This window comes from Phaenicophaeus curvirostris, chromosome 8 (assembly GCF_032191515.1).
Source record: "Phaenicophaeus curvirostris isolate KB17595 chromosome 8, BPBGC_Pcur_1.0, whole genome shotgun sequence".
NCBI lineage: Eukaryota > Metazoa > Chordata > Aves > Cuculiformes > Cuculidae > Phaenicophaeus > Phaenicophaeus curvirostris.
Window position 1 is genome coordinate 29705545 of NC_091399.1, and position 12621 is coordinate 29718165.

Genomic DNA, 12621 nt, shown 5'->3' on the forward strand with positions numbered 1-12621 from the left:
AGAGTGCAAATTGATATGTGCTCCATCACTTCGCAATGTCTGTGCGTCATATGAGGCAGGGGTAGCTGTTACCATGACAACTAATCTAATATTTATTTTAATTTTTGCTGTAGTCAGATCACAACAGATAGGAAATAGCCATGCTCAAAATTAGAGTAATTGTATGTGTGAACACATACACAGAAAACACATGTAACTGCATACCTGGTTGTAACTAAATAAAAGAAATATGCTTTTATATGGGTAATAGATTTCTTAATGAAATGGAATCAAACTGGACTTGATCTCAGAGCCACATAGAACAGAGATAGCTTTATCACAGCCATCATGTTCAGTGTTAACTTAGCCTGTCACCATCCTAGCGGAAAGGATAGTGTCTAACTTCTATATCCTACATTTGGAGAACTACCTTGCCTCATCCCAAGCTGCCTGTCATCTTATTCTCCCTCCCATGAAGGCTTCTTCTGGAGAAGAAACACAGGGGCTTCTCATGTCCTAATACAAATGTCCTGACATCATCCCCAAAACCATAGTCCAGACAAAAATATGCCCTCAACCCAGTAACATCACCACCCCAAAGTTATAGAACTCAGGAAGGGACATGCTTGAGATCTCCCTTTCTCAACTCAGCACATAGCTGGCAACCATCGCTGCCCATCCTCAAGGCAGGAAGCCAAATGGAAAGTGCAAACAGGCCAGAATCAGGAACCCCAAGTTTGAAAGCCCTCAAATTCCAGGTGTCAAAATGCTTGACGCTCTGAGCAGGGAAGTGCACAGTGCCTGAGGCACAATATCCCTCACAGACAGAGGTGGTGCGCCAGGCATCCTTAATGCCAGACGGCAGGCACGGACAGAAGAAAAGCCTTAAGAATGTTCCCAGGAATTCAGGCACCTGGGTGGTCGCTGTCACAGGCTTCCAAAAATGACAAGCCAGATCTTCTCCTGCCGTGAACCAGAAGATTTCTCATGACATCAGCAACAAAACTGAACTGTTTTACATCAGCTTTGTTTTGTCAAAAGTGAGTCCTTTCACGGAGAACCTTTTTGTGTTGTTTTTTTGTGCGCGTGTGTTGTTATTGTTCCCTTTGGAGAGTGGGATTTTCCATGATGAGCTCACAGCCAGAACACCAAACTCCGCCACTGCTCCTATCAATGCAAATCCAGAAGAAAGCTTGCAAACTTACAGCTTAAGAAGATAGCACTTAGGACCCACCCTGAAACATTCTGACTCAAGAAGAGCAACTTCAGCTAAAAACCTGCTAGTTTTCTGAGCTGTGAGGCTGTAGGATCGTTGTGTCATGGGTGAATCAGACAGGAAGGAAACATGGAATAGCAAGTCTTCTTTAAGCTTCATAAAGACAACAAACATCTCTGCCTTTCACTGACTGCACAACACACCTCCAGCTCATGAAATCCTTAAGCTGCTGACTACAAAGGCTGTGGATTACAGGCAGGGAGAATGTACTAATTACTTCTCCAGCATCTCCTCCTGGCCACTGACAGAAACAGGTTGCAGAGTTAGACAGGATTTAGCTTTCCCCAAACCAGCCCTTCTTATTCTCAGCAAGAAGCTGAGGTGTTCCAACCTCCAGTTTAGAGTATGATGGGATTATCAACCCTTCCCTTCAGCTGTTACCAAACTAAACCCTTTCCTTGACTGTCGGATCTCCCATTAGTGCAGGAGACAAACCAGGATAACAGAATAACAGGTTCCCTGAAGTTGAAGTCCTGCTTTGAAGCAGTGACTTCATTTGGGCAGATGAGATAGGTATTTAGAGAGAGATGGATGTTTGTGTCTGGAACAAGAACAAGTAGAGGAAACAGCTCAGTAAATGGTATGGTTTTAGGTATTTTTAGTAACATAATACAGCAGTAAGAAGGAAAAAAAAGGATGAGCAAGAAGCAAAGAAAATCAGTTCTGCTTCAACTGAATACAATGGGATCACACTAGTGCATCAAAGCAAGCTCCTGGCCATCACCTTTATGAGCAGTCTAGATTAAATCCATTCCTATGACCCTGCTGCCCAAGAGAAGGCCTAAACCCAGCCTAGGGCTGAGCACACCCCATCCCAGTGGGTTTTAATCACATGCCACCAAGACACCTCCCTCTTTGTCCATCTGTTCCTGGCTGCTGCTGAGAACCCTCTCATCACCTCCAACTGCAAAAACAGCAGCTGCAATTAATAACGTGCAGACACTCTCAATTGCTCATCTTGGCAGCCATCTGGCTTCATATCACATACATCCCTGCTATGCAAATCAAAAGGGTATTTCATCTCCTGCCACCAATAGCTGAAGGATGGACTAAGAAACAAGCAAGAATGATGTGATACAGAAGATAGATTATAAACAAGCAAGAGGCAAAGAGGAGGGTGCTGAGTGATATATCCATGCAAACAAAAGGGGAGCCGCCTTCCAGAAGCAACAATTGTGATTTTGCATTCCCTGAGGACCCATTTTGAGCAATGATCCATGAGATCAGTCATTCATTTTGTCTGTTTTCCTTTTTTTTTTCCTACGATCATCATTTTTGTTCATCTCAATTTCCCTTCTCCGGGCTTTGAGTGCAAACAAACATAACGAGTCAGATCTTTACCCACTCTAATTTGGTGCAGTTCCCTGGATGTCCATACAGCAGGGTTGATTAACTTCAGCCTTGTGTCTTCAAAGGACCCTTTAACAGCAATTACAGGATAGATGAGTAGGATTTTAATCTCCAATTAAGCCACCTTAGCTCAATTCAGAGGTTCAAATTTTGCCTAGCTTTGCCATCCAGCAAAATGTTCTGCATTTTATGTAAATGATGGGAACACAACAGGAAAGAAATTAGAAAACACACCTCCTGGGATCAGGACAATCCCTCAGAGTCATGTTTATACAGTACTTCACTTGGTAGGGATCTTTGCCATATGTGGGGTTTTTAGATGTACATTTTTTAAGTCAATATTTGAGATAAGAGTCTCTATCACATCAAGCATCCCATCCCACATCCGCTGCTGAGAATTTGGCCCCAGGACCTAAGATGAGTATCTTCCCTGTGTGGCAGAAAACATCACGCAGTTAAGATAACAATGTTGTAGTAGGACACGGCACTTGCTGTAATTGTAGTTCAGCTGTAAAATTTCACCGGGCAGAGATTCAAGATGAGAGTTCTGATTCCCAGGTTATGGCAGTTGTTGTCCTGCAAAGGAGATGAAGGACCTGGCAAACGTCCTCACTTGCTTGGAGACTAAGTGGGACACTTCAGACACCCCAAGCCAGTGATCTTCACTCTAGTAAACAGAGGTGAAAGAACAAATGCTGGGAGGGCAAAGGACTAAACATTCATCTGAAAACACATCAGTGTGAATCTTGATCTGGACAAACTCAACCCAATGTGATCTTATTGCTGTTTTAAAGGGGGTTAAGCAATGTGCAAAAAGATATCACACGTAATTATTTTTTAAATCCCATCTGCGTCATATGGACTGTAAAACATTTAGCTTTTAAAAAAAAAGAAGTTGGCAAAGGGAAAAAAAATGCTTTGTATACAAACCTTCATTCAAATAAACAGAGCTGCCAGTGTACATAGAATCATAGAATCACCAGGTTGGATCATCGAGTCCAACCGTTCCCATCAATCACTAAACCGTGTCCCTCAGCACCTCATCCACCCGTGCCTTAAACCCCTCCAGGGAAGGTGACTCAACCACCTCCCCAGGCAGCCTGTTCCAGTGCCCAATGACCCTCTCCGTGAAAAATTTTTTCCTAATCTTCAGCATTACATCTACACCCATCCTCAGAATTAGTGCAACTACATCTCTTTGATGAGTTAATGTCCTTTCTCCCGTACAGCCTTCCTGTTTGCAGATATTGAGACAAAATGAGGTTGCGAAGAGATTCTTATTATCAACATTTTGTTTCATGCACACTTTGCTTTCGTGCTCTGTTTTTCCATTCAAGGCTTGTGTTTCTTTCATTCTGTTTATTTTTGCTTCCTTGCCCACTTAAGTTAAGACAACGACATTTTGTTCTGTATTTCCACGGCTGTTCCGTGGTGATTTGTTAAGGATGTTGGGTTTGCGGTCAAACGCCTGGAAAGATAAAAAGTTGGCAAGCTGCTTCCCTCATTAGGGAACACAGCTCTCGAGCACTTGAGCACCAGCCGATTTAGCTGAATTATTCAACAGAAGAAAAAACACATGACAAATGATAAAAAAAAAAAAGCTACAACAAGTGTGGGGAGGGAAAGGAAGCTTCTTGATTTTGGTGCTGTTGGAAAAGTTTGGCAGCATTCCTCAAAACTCAGTTTGGGGTTAAACCCACCTAAGGAATTCGAGCAAGGCTGAACGGCTGCACGGAAGCAGGCAGAAGCCGGCATTCATGATTCAGATATTGGACTGTATTGTTGCTGTCTTGAACTGATAATGAAGAAGCCCAAAGGGGGCATTTTTCCAAAACCATAATGCGAGGAATGTGTTCAACATGCAGTTTGTGAGTAACTAGCTGGTGGTGCTGGAAATTTTCCACAGGCTTCAAGCATAGAACAACTCACCCTGTGGATCCACAGTAATAGACTGTGTGTGTTCCTATTGTGTATTAAATACCATGTAATTCAGAAGAGCTTAACCACCCATGAGAGAGGAGTGTGTTGCCTCGCGTGTGCCAACAGAAAGAGTAGTTGATGTGTGGGAGTTTGTGCCCTTAACAAAGCTGTGAACTGGACCAAAAACTCTGATGGGAAAGTCAGGATTGTCTGGCTTCTGTTTTCATGTAACCTGAAAAAAAGAAAGTGCTTGATTCAGGCACAAAATTAAGCAGAGGGCTCAAGACCTCGAGGATTCTCATATTGCAGGAGAATGACACGCATCTGGGCAAAACCAGAATCTCAATCTTAATTCCTAAGCAAGGTGACTAAAGACACAGCCTCTGGTGAGAGATTTCGTCCACCCGAATGGTAAAGCAGAGTTAGTATCTTGGAGATGCCTTAAGAATATGGAACAAAGTCCTTCACTAGAGAACCCAGTATGCAGACTGGACTGCAGAGGAGAGCGTGGATGACTGTCCGTACTCCAGAAGCATCACGGACAGGAGGAGAAGGGTGTTATTTGAAAGGTTCAGAAACAGGGACTGTGTAATTTAGGTATCAACTGGTAATCAAAACTAGAAGAAATCTGGACTTGTCAAAGCCTTTCTGGCTATGCCAAAATTATATCTGAGTATTTTGGCTATGCAAAAATGCTCAGAAATGAGGAAGAAAACAGAAAACCTGCACATGAGATCTCTACTTTTTCTTACAGCTCCATATTTCCTGCGTTAAAGCAAAATGAAATGAGGTTTATGAAACTTCATAAGCTATTGGGATCTGCTTATTTTAATTGACATCCTACGTTAGGAAGATAAAACCTGAATCTCAAGATCTGGGAAGCATGTCCCTTAGCTACTGCGGGGCCAGTAAGAGCAGTGCTGCTTCTGCAGCCGGCTACCACCCACTCACTCCTTCCCAGGCAGGTTTGTTCTTTCACTCAGAAACACTGTACAAATAGATTTTGGATATTTTTGTGAAGACATTGGTTTTATATACATCTTGCGTGTAAAAGTGACTTCAGTGATGTTAATCCCTGAGACGGGTCTGCATAAAAGCCAAAATTTTTCTGCCACGGTTGTGCTGACAGGAGAGGACCTAACAAATGAGGAGAAAGCAGCAACAATGGAACTCATCAAGCAATTAAATCCTTTTAGTAGATGACCCAGACAGAAAGAAAAGTCAGGCAGCGAGATCTGCTGATGACACTGAGCCGTCACTTAGAAGAGGACGAATATCACAAGCATGGTGCTGAGCACCTCAGTAACGTAACAGGGCTGAAATTCAATTGCAGACAGCAATGCCATCAGGGAGCAATTAGAATTTGTGCTGTAAGAATGAAGACCGACCTCTGGTCTTCTGTTCCCAGAGGAAAAGACTGGATATGCAGAAACAAATTAGTAGCTACAAATAAAAAGGCACCAAAGAAATCTTGACATACTAGGATGACAGTTTTCTAGGGAGCAGGGAAGAACCAGTGCTAGTGTATAAGGCAGTAACACGCCTTAGTGCATGCAGCTGGAGCCAGAATGCAGGGGCTTTTCCCATCCAAAAGGCTCAGGGTATTTACCTGGACATTCAAAAGCTGAGAAGGAATGGGATTATAAAGAGTAAGGCTTGGGAAAGTAGATATATTTACATTGGAAGATGAGGTCATTGCATGAACTAAGATGTAGAGAGTCACTACAGCTGTGTTCAGATGTTGCCTTCAGGCTCTCCTCCAGCCTTCACAACAGCCCAGACCTCTCATGGCATCTGTACACAGCTTTAAAGGCTGGGAAGGCAAGTAGCCCTGACTTCCAGCAGGCAAATTGAGCTAGAGGGTTTACATCACTTCCAGCCCCATGAAGAGCTCCAGGGAAGCCACGAGACACAGGCTGAACAGATGGGGCAACTCTTCTTGGAGCAGCTCCAGTGCCAGCTTAGTGTCTTTCCTAGAGACCCCCTAGATTCATCACCCTTTGGGATAACGTGTGTGAAGGGAAAGCACAAAACCAAAATACCAACAGGCTGACTTTCTGATGACAGTGTTTGGTGTACATTTGCAGTGCTGTGCTGATATACTATATGCTGATATACAGCTGCTATATCCATATCAAGAGGATCAGTCCAAGTCGGCATCTGATTTCCTAAAATCCCCCGCCCATCATCCTAGTTTTTTAGAATCAAAAGCAAATTGGCCAAAATGGCTTCCAGCACTTGGGTGAGACTTTGACAGATTTGTCCCTGAAATCAAGAAGGCAGGGGGGAAACTATTAGTCTTGAGGCATGGTGGCCTTTACCATCGGTTAAAGCAAAGGTCTTGCTGTTCCACTGACCTCTGGCGATGCTTTAGGCATTAGGCAGCGTGCTGACATGGTCTGGCAAAAGGTAATTAATCAGAAGCCAGTATAATTGAACACTCCCACTGCTGGTCAATTAATCCGATCACTTCACTTATAAATTCATAATCATCACCTGTAACTGCAGCAGAGCTTATTTATATGCCAGAGAGGTTTCCAGTTCCAAAAGACTCACAGGTGTCTGGGACAGAGCAGGACAGTAGTGAAGCTGGTTACAAAACAAAGCATTCCGCAAAGCTGCTTCCTTCCCTCCTCCAAAACACCCGGTTCCATAAGAGACAGGAGGAGAGAAAGAAAAACAGCACAGAAGAGAAGGGAAACTCTCAGAAATTAAACTTGCCAAAAATAGCAACAGGAAAAAGGCAGTGATTAAAAACAGAAAAGAGAGGCAGGGGGAAGAAAAGTTGATTTTGTAGAACCCCTAGGTTGGAAAAGACCTTCGAGATCATCAAACCCAACTGTACCTGTTCACTACCAAATCATATCCCCTAAGCACTTAATTTACCCACCTTTTAAATATCTCCAGGCACAGTGACTCAGCCACCTCTCTGGGCAGCCGCTCCAGTGCCTGAGAACACTTTTGGTGAAGAATTTTTTCCTAATGTCCAATGTGAACCTCCCCTGGTGCAGCGTGAAGCCATTCCCTCTCATCCTATCACATGGGAGAAGAGACGCAACACCCACATCTCTACCACCTCCTTTCAGGGAGTTGTAGACCGTGATGTGTCTCCCCACTCTGGATATGGGACCCTTACAAACAACTTCATATGCTTTTCCTCTCTTTTTCTCCCCACTCTGAAGGGGTCATTCATTATGCCATTCATTTTTCCCCAACGTTGCTGGCTGGTTCTGCACTTCCACCCCAAGCCCTAGCGCTGTGTTCAAGCCACTAGTACAGATACAACTGCTGGTTATCTGTAATGCGAGTGCATGGAGAAATCAGATGCTCCAGCAGCAGATTTGGCATGAACAGCAGAACAAAAGCTTGCAAAGCTGCCCAGGCAGTTGAGACCTAAAAGGAAAGTAAGTGGGATGACCAAACCCTAGAGGGCCTTCATGGTATTTCCCACGGGAGATGGAGCCTCTCCCAGTTTCAAATAAAACTTGAAATAAATTGCTCAGAACATGGAGAAGTTTACAAATGCCCCTTCCTACATTGCAATGAAGCTGAGAGCAGGTGTAGACGTGACAGAAAGCACCATACTCTGATGGAAAAACTACGAAAAATGCTTTGCAGGGCATGGTAGCACTGTGAGACAGTTTAAGGCAGGAGATGAGGGAAGCTGCATTCAGCTGCTACTGGGACTAGACACAGGATATAAAGGGGATTTTCGATAGCTAGGGAGGACATGATCCTTTCACAAAATGCGGCAAAGAGTGTATTCTGGACAGCATCCCCCACTTGGCTCAGAGAACATTGGCAGTCTGCTGTAAACAGCCCCGAAGTACCCTAACTGCATTAAGTTTACTCTGTAGAGCAGCAAGTTTATGACACAACTCAATACAAGGGGAAACCAGCTAGTGTGGGACCATCACTTACTATAGTCAGCTGCAAGCTTTGCACCAGGACTCAGGACGAGCATGGAAGGCATTTGCTCCACAAAAGTTTTTCATGGCAAGGAATTACATTCTTCTCCAAAAACAACACGCCATGGATAGCGTCACACAGAAACAAAAGAGAACACTGACTTGCAACTTATCAAAAGGAGTTCAGTTCTTGGATCACCCCACGGGGCCTTCTCGTAACCTGACAGCACTGAGTGTGGCTGCTTCTGCCTGTTCCTCGATGGTGTCATTTCGTTTCTCGGCCCAATCATGGAATCATTAAGGTTGGAAAGGATCTCTCAGATCATCCAGTCCAGCCATCAGCCCTTACACTACTAAACCATGTCCCAAAGTGCCATGTCTACATGTTTTTTGAACACCTCCAGGGATGGTGACTCTACCACTTCCCTGGGCAGCCTGTTTCAATGCTTCACTACTCTTTCAGTAAAGAAATTTTTCCTAACATCCAATCTAAACCTCCCCAGCTGCAACTTGAGGCCATTTCCACTCACTTTCACACAGCTTCCCTCTGCTAGAGCAGAAAAGCCAACCTGCTTCATCCACTATCACCAGAAGGAACCAGATTGTTGGTGTCACCAACAAAAGTCACCAGCAAAGCTTGGTCACAAACAGGACACCCCACACAGGTTTCCAGCGAACAGCTGTTTCTGCTTATATCAAAAGGACACTGCAGCTCTCAGATCCCCAAAGCTGGCAGGTAGTGATCCCGAATGCAATTCTGATTTTTAATACAAAACAAAAGGCACAGGAACCATGAAACAACCTTATGTACCCAGCAAACCAGCTGCAATGAAGCCATGCAAAACATTCCTACAGAAAGAGATAGGGATATCTTTTCATTGCCTACAGCAAATCTTTCAAAGCTAGAACAGTTTATATTGGGATTGTTCCTATAACTCAGGTCTCTGAAGAAGTCAGGGCTTGACCCTTCCCATGTCTGTCTCAGTTAATCAACTTGTGTCACAGTCTGTGTCTGCTTTCCTCGTACACGTAGTTCCACAAGTTGTTTCTCTGCTTCAACACAGTCTGTAGAGGCCACAGCAGTCTTCAAGCAGATCTAAAGCTACTGCAAGGAGAACACATGCACAAAGAATAGGGTGAAACTTGGGAATATGAAAAAAGGAGCAGGAAATAAATGAGGCAGCTGTGCTTTCCTGACAAGCAGCCTGGAGCTGGAGGCAGGCATCCCGATTCTCAATTGCAGGTGACCAGAAAAATCCTCTGAAATCCAGAGACTCATGATTTCAAGTAAGGGAACACATGAGGAGACAAAATTCACAGCCACACACATACATAGTGTGGTTTAATAGCTGGGCACAGGATTTTGATTGGATGTGGTGCCAGGTTAGGTCATGAGCTTCGCTCTGGATCAAACAGAAAGCATAAACATAAAGCATCAGACTCCAAGCTCCTCTGCACCTTTGAGCTTGCACCCTGCTTCTCACTTAGCAAAACGTTTCAGGAGGTTCCATTCCCCCTTCCCTCTCACTCTACAGTGAATCAGAGCAAAGCTGCTGAACTGGGGCTGCTTGTCACCCTGCCAAACTTTGCTACTCAATCTCGGTGTGAAAGCAGCTGTGACAGGCGGCGACAGAAGATCCAGCATCAAATTAATCAGCTGGAAGGGATCCAGGAAAACACTGGCACTGCCTCAAAACCACTGGATGGGTCAATTCTCACCATACTCAATGTTACAGATGTTGGGTTGGGTGCAGGGTCTGACACTCTGAACCAGAGTATGCCAGCCAGTACCCACAAAATAATCTAAGGATGAAGTATTTATTTTAGGGTTCTTTTCCTATTGGGAGGAAATTTGTGGCCCTTTAGACTTGCAACAGCTTTTTTGGCAAACAATGCCAGTGAAACTCCCCCATCGCTTTTACAACTTTGTTTTTTGTTTTCTTCCCAGAGAAGTGCATTTCTGTGCTTGGAGCATTCAAAATGCACTGACCAAATCTGGCAGGGGTAACCAACACACGGGAAACACAGTGAAGGAGGGAAGAAAGAAGGATACAGGCAAATATTTCTTTGTCAGGCCTTTCAGTTACCATGGCAGTATGTTACCATGGAAGCCAAATTTGAAGCCTGTTGCTGCCACTGTAGTGGCCCAAAGAAAAAGATTAGTTTTGAAAATTAATCAAGCTCCTCTCTATCTTGAAAGCCAGCCCACCCACAGCCCTCAAAAAAAATAACAGCATCTTGCCACCCCTGATAAAGGATTCAATAAATATGTGGGGAAGGAGGAGACAGCAGAAGAAAATGCCACACAATAGAAAACAGGAGCTTCCTTTTATGCAACCAACAATGCAGAAATAGCACTGGTAAGGACAAGGCTGAATGCACTTTTTGAAATATTGCGCATAATGATCAGCAAAATCCTGCAAAGCATCCTGTGCCACTGGCTCCCGAGGGGCCAGAAGGGGGGTACTTTGAGACCAGTGCCATTTGGTTACCATTTGTTTGAAATTACCCCTTCTTAATCATGTCTCTGCCTTGGTTTCCTCACCTACCTCCTGGGAAAAGCTTGGGGAAGGGAAGCAGAATTTTCCTGGAGGCCACCTCAGGCAACATTAAAGATCAGTTTAGCTGCTCTCCTTGCTGGTAAGAACATATAGTTGAATTCTTGAAAGTCACTTTTTTCCTTATCCATCCTATTTGCCCATTGAAAAAAAAAAAAAAGAAGACACTTTCCACAGCCCCTTTCATTTTTCAGAAGCCAGAGAGCCTGCATAAGCTGCCTGCTCTATTTTATCACTGGTCACTGAAAAACAGTGGCACAGAGATTCAGCCCTTTCTGAAGGAGAGATGGTGGGAGACAGCAATGAAACGGTGTCGTGTCCCACAGAGTGCCCAAACAAGAGATACTCAGGCAACAAGAGCAAACCCAGCACTACTTTAAAAGGACAGATGACAGATTCTCTGGATTTGTGACTTCCACCTAGAAACAAGTGCATCTTCCCCACTAACATGAAAACAGCATCATGAAGTCGCACCAAATTAGGCCTTCTGGGGATTTAACACCTAAATCTAGCTGAACTCTCATTGAAAGACAAAGGTCAGAGGGAAAGAGGCACCTGTGATGAGAGACTGTTGGAATTAGCTGAATCTGATTTCTTTGCCTCAAAATGAGATGAGGACTGTATCACAGAAACATCACTCTTACAACACTGCTGTAAGGTCTCCTGTGCTACCTGGGAGGTAGGAGAGAAGGGGAAGCAGATGCTTTTACAGCACAGTCCAAACAGCAGCATTTGATTGGAATGTATCAGATTTCCTTTGAAAGAAAGGTGAGCACAAATAAAGGGCCTACCACCTGGTTTGGGATCCCTGGTCTGTTCAAACTTCACTGGAAAAGGGATTAAAGCCCATCGTATTTGTCACAGACCAACTGATCCCATTATGCAGTGCTGCATCCCACCTCACCAGAACAACCTTCCCCACCCAAAATCAGTTGTAAATTCTAAATTTCTTCATAGATGTAAAAAATTACTCCGCAAGAGGCAGTTAAAATGAGATGGCACCCAAGAGAAGAACAACCAGCTTAAATCAACGCCTCCTCCTTGTTTGGGAGGTTTTCTCAGTTCTTAGCATTACACAGCTCTGGTATCTCTCACTGCTTGTCTTTCTCTCTGCCAGAGGTGACTGCCTTGCAGAAGGAAAAGCACGTCCAGACTTTACCTCTTCAGTGAAGAGTCCTGAACAGATGAATTTCTAAGTATGCACCTGGGGGGAGCAAGGATGCTCTAATACAAGTCACACATGAAGGGAGCTGCTGGCAGCATCCTCAAAGCAGCCGAGAGCACCACAAAAGGCAGATGGGGCCCTGAGCCATCAGCTGAAAGGCTTGTCAGAATTGTCAGGCCAAGTTTTACTACGTAGTGTAATTCCTGCTGGGCACTTCCTATGTTTTACACACCAGTGCTTAAAATTCTTTGCACTGAACACATCCAACAGATGAAGTATGTTCGTGCAGGAGGAGGCTTCAAGCCCAGAGGGATACTTGCTCACCCAGACTGCAATTCCACTAAATGAAGGTAAAGGCATGAATACCCCCAAACTAAGATTTTCTTTGGACATTTCGCCTTCTCCCCCCAAGCTCTCTTCTGTAAAGGGAAGGCAAACCTGGCTAGCAATCTTCCTCACCGTGCA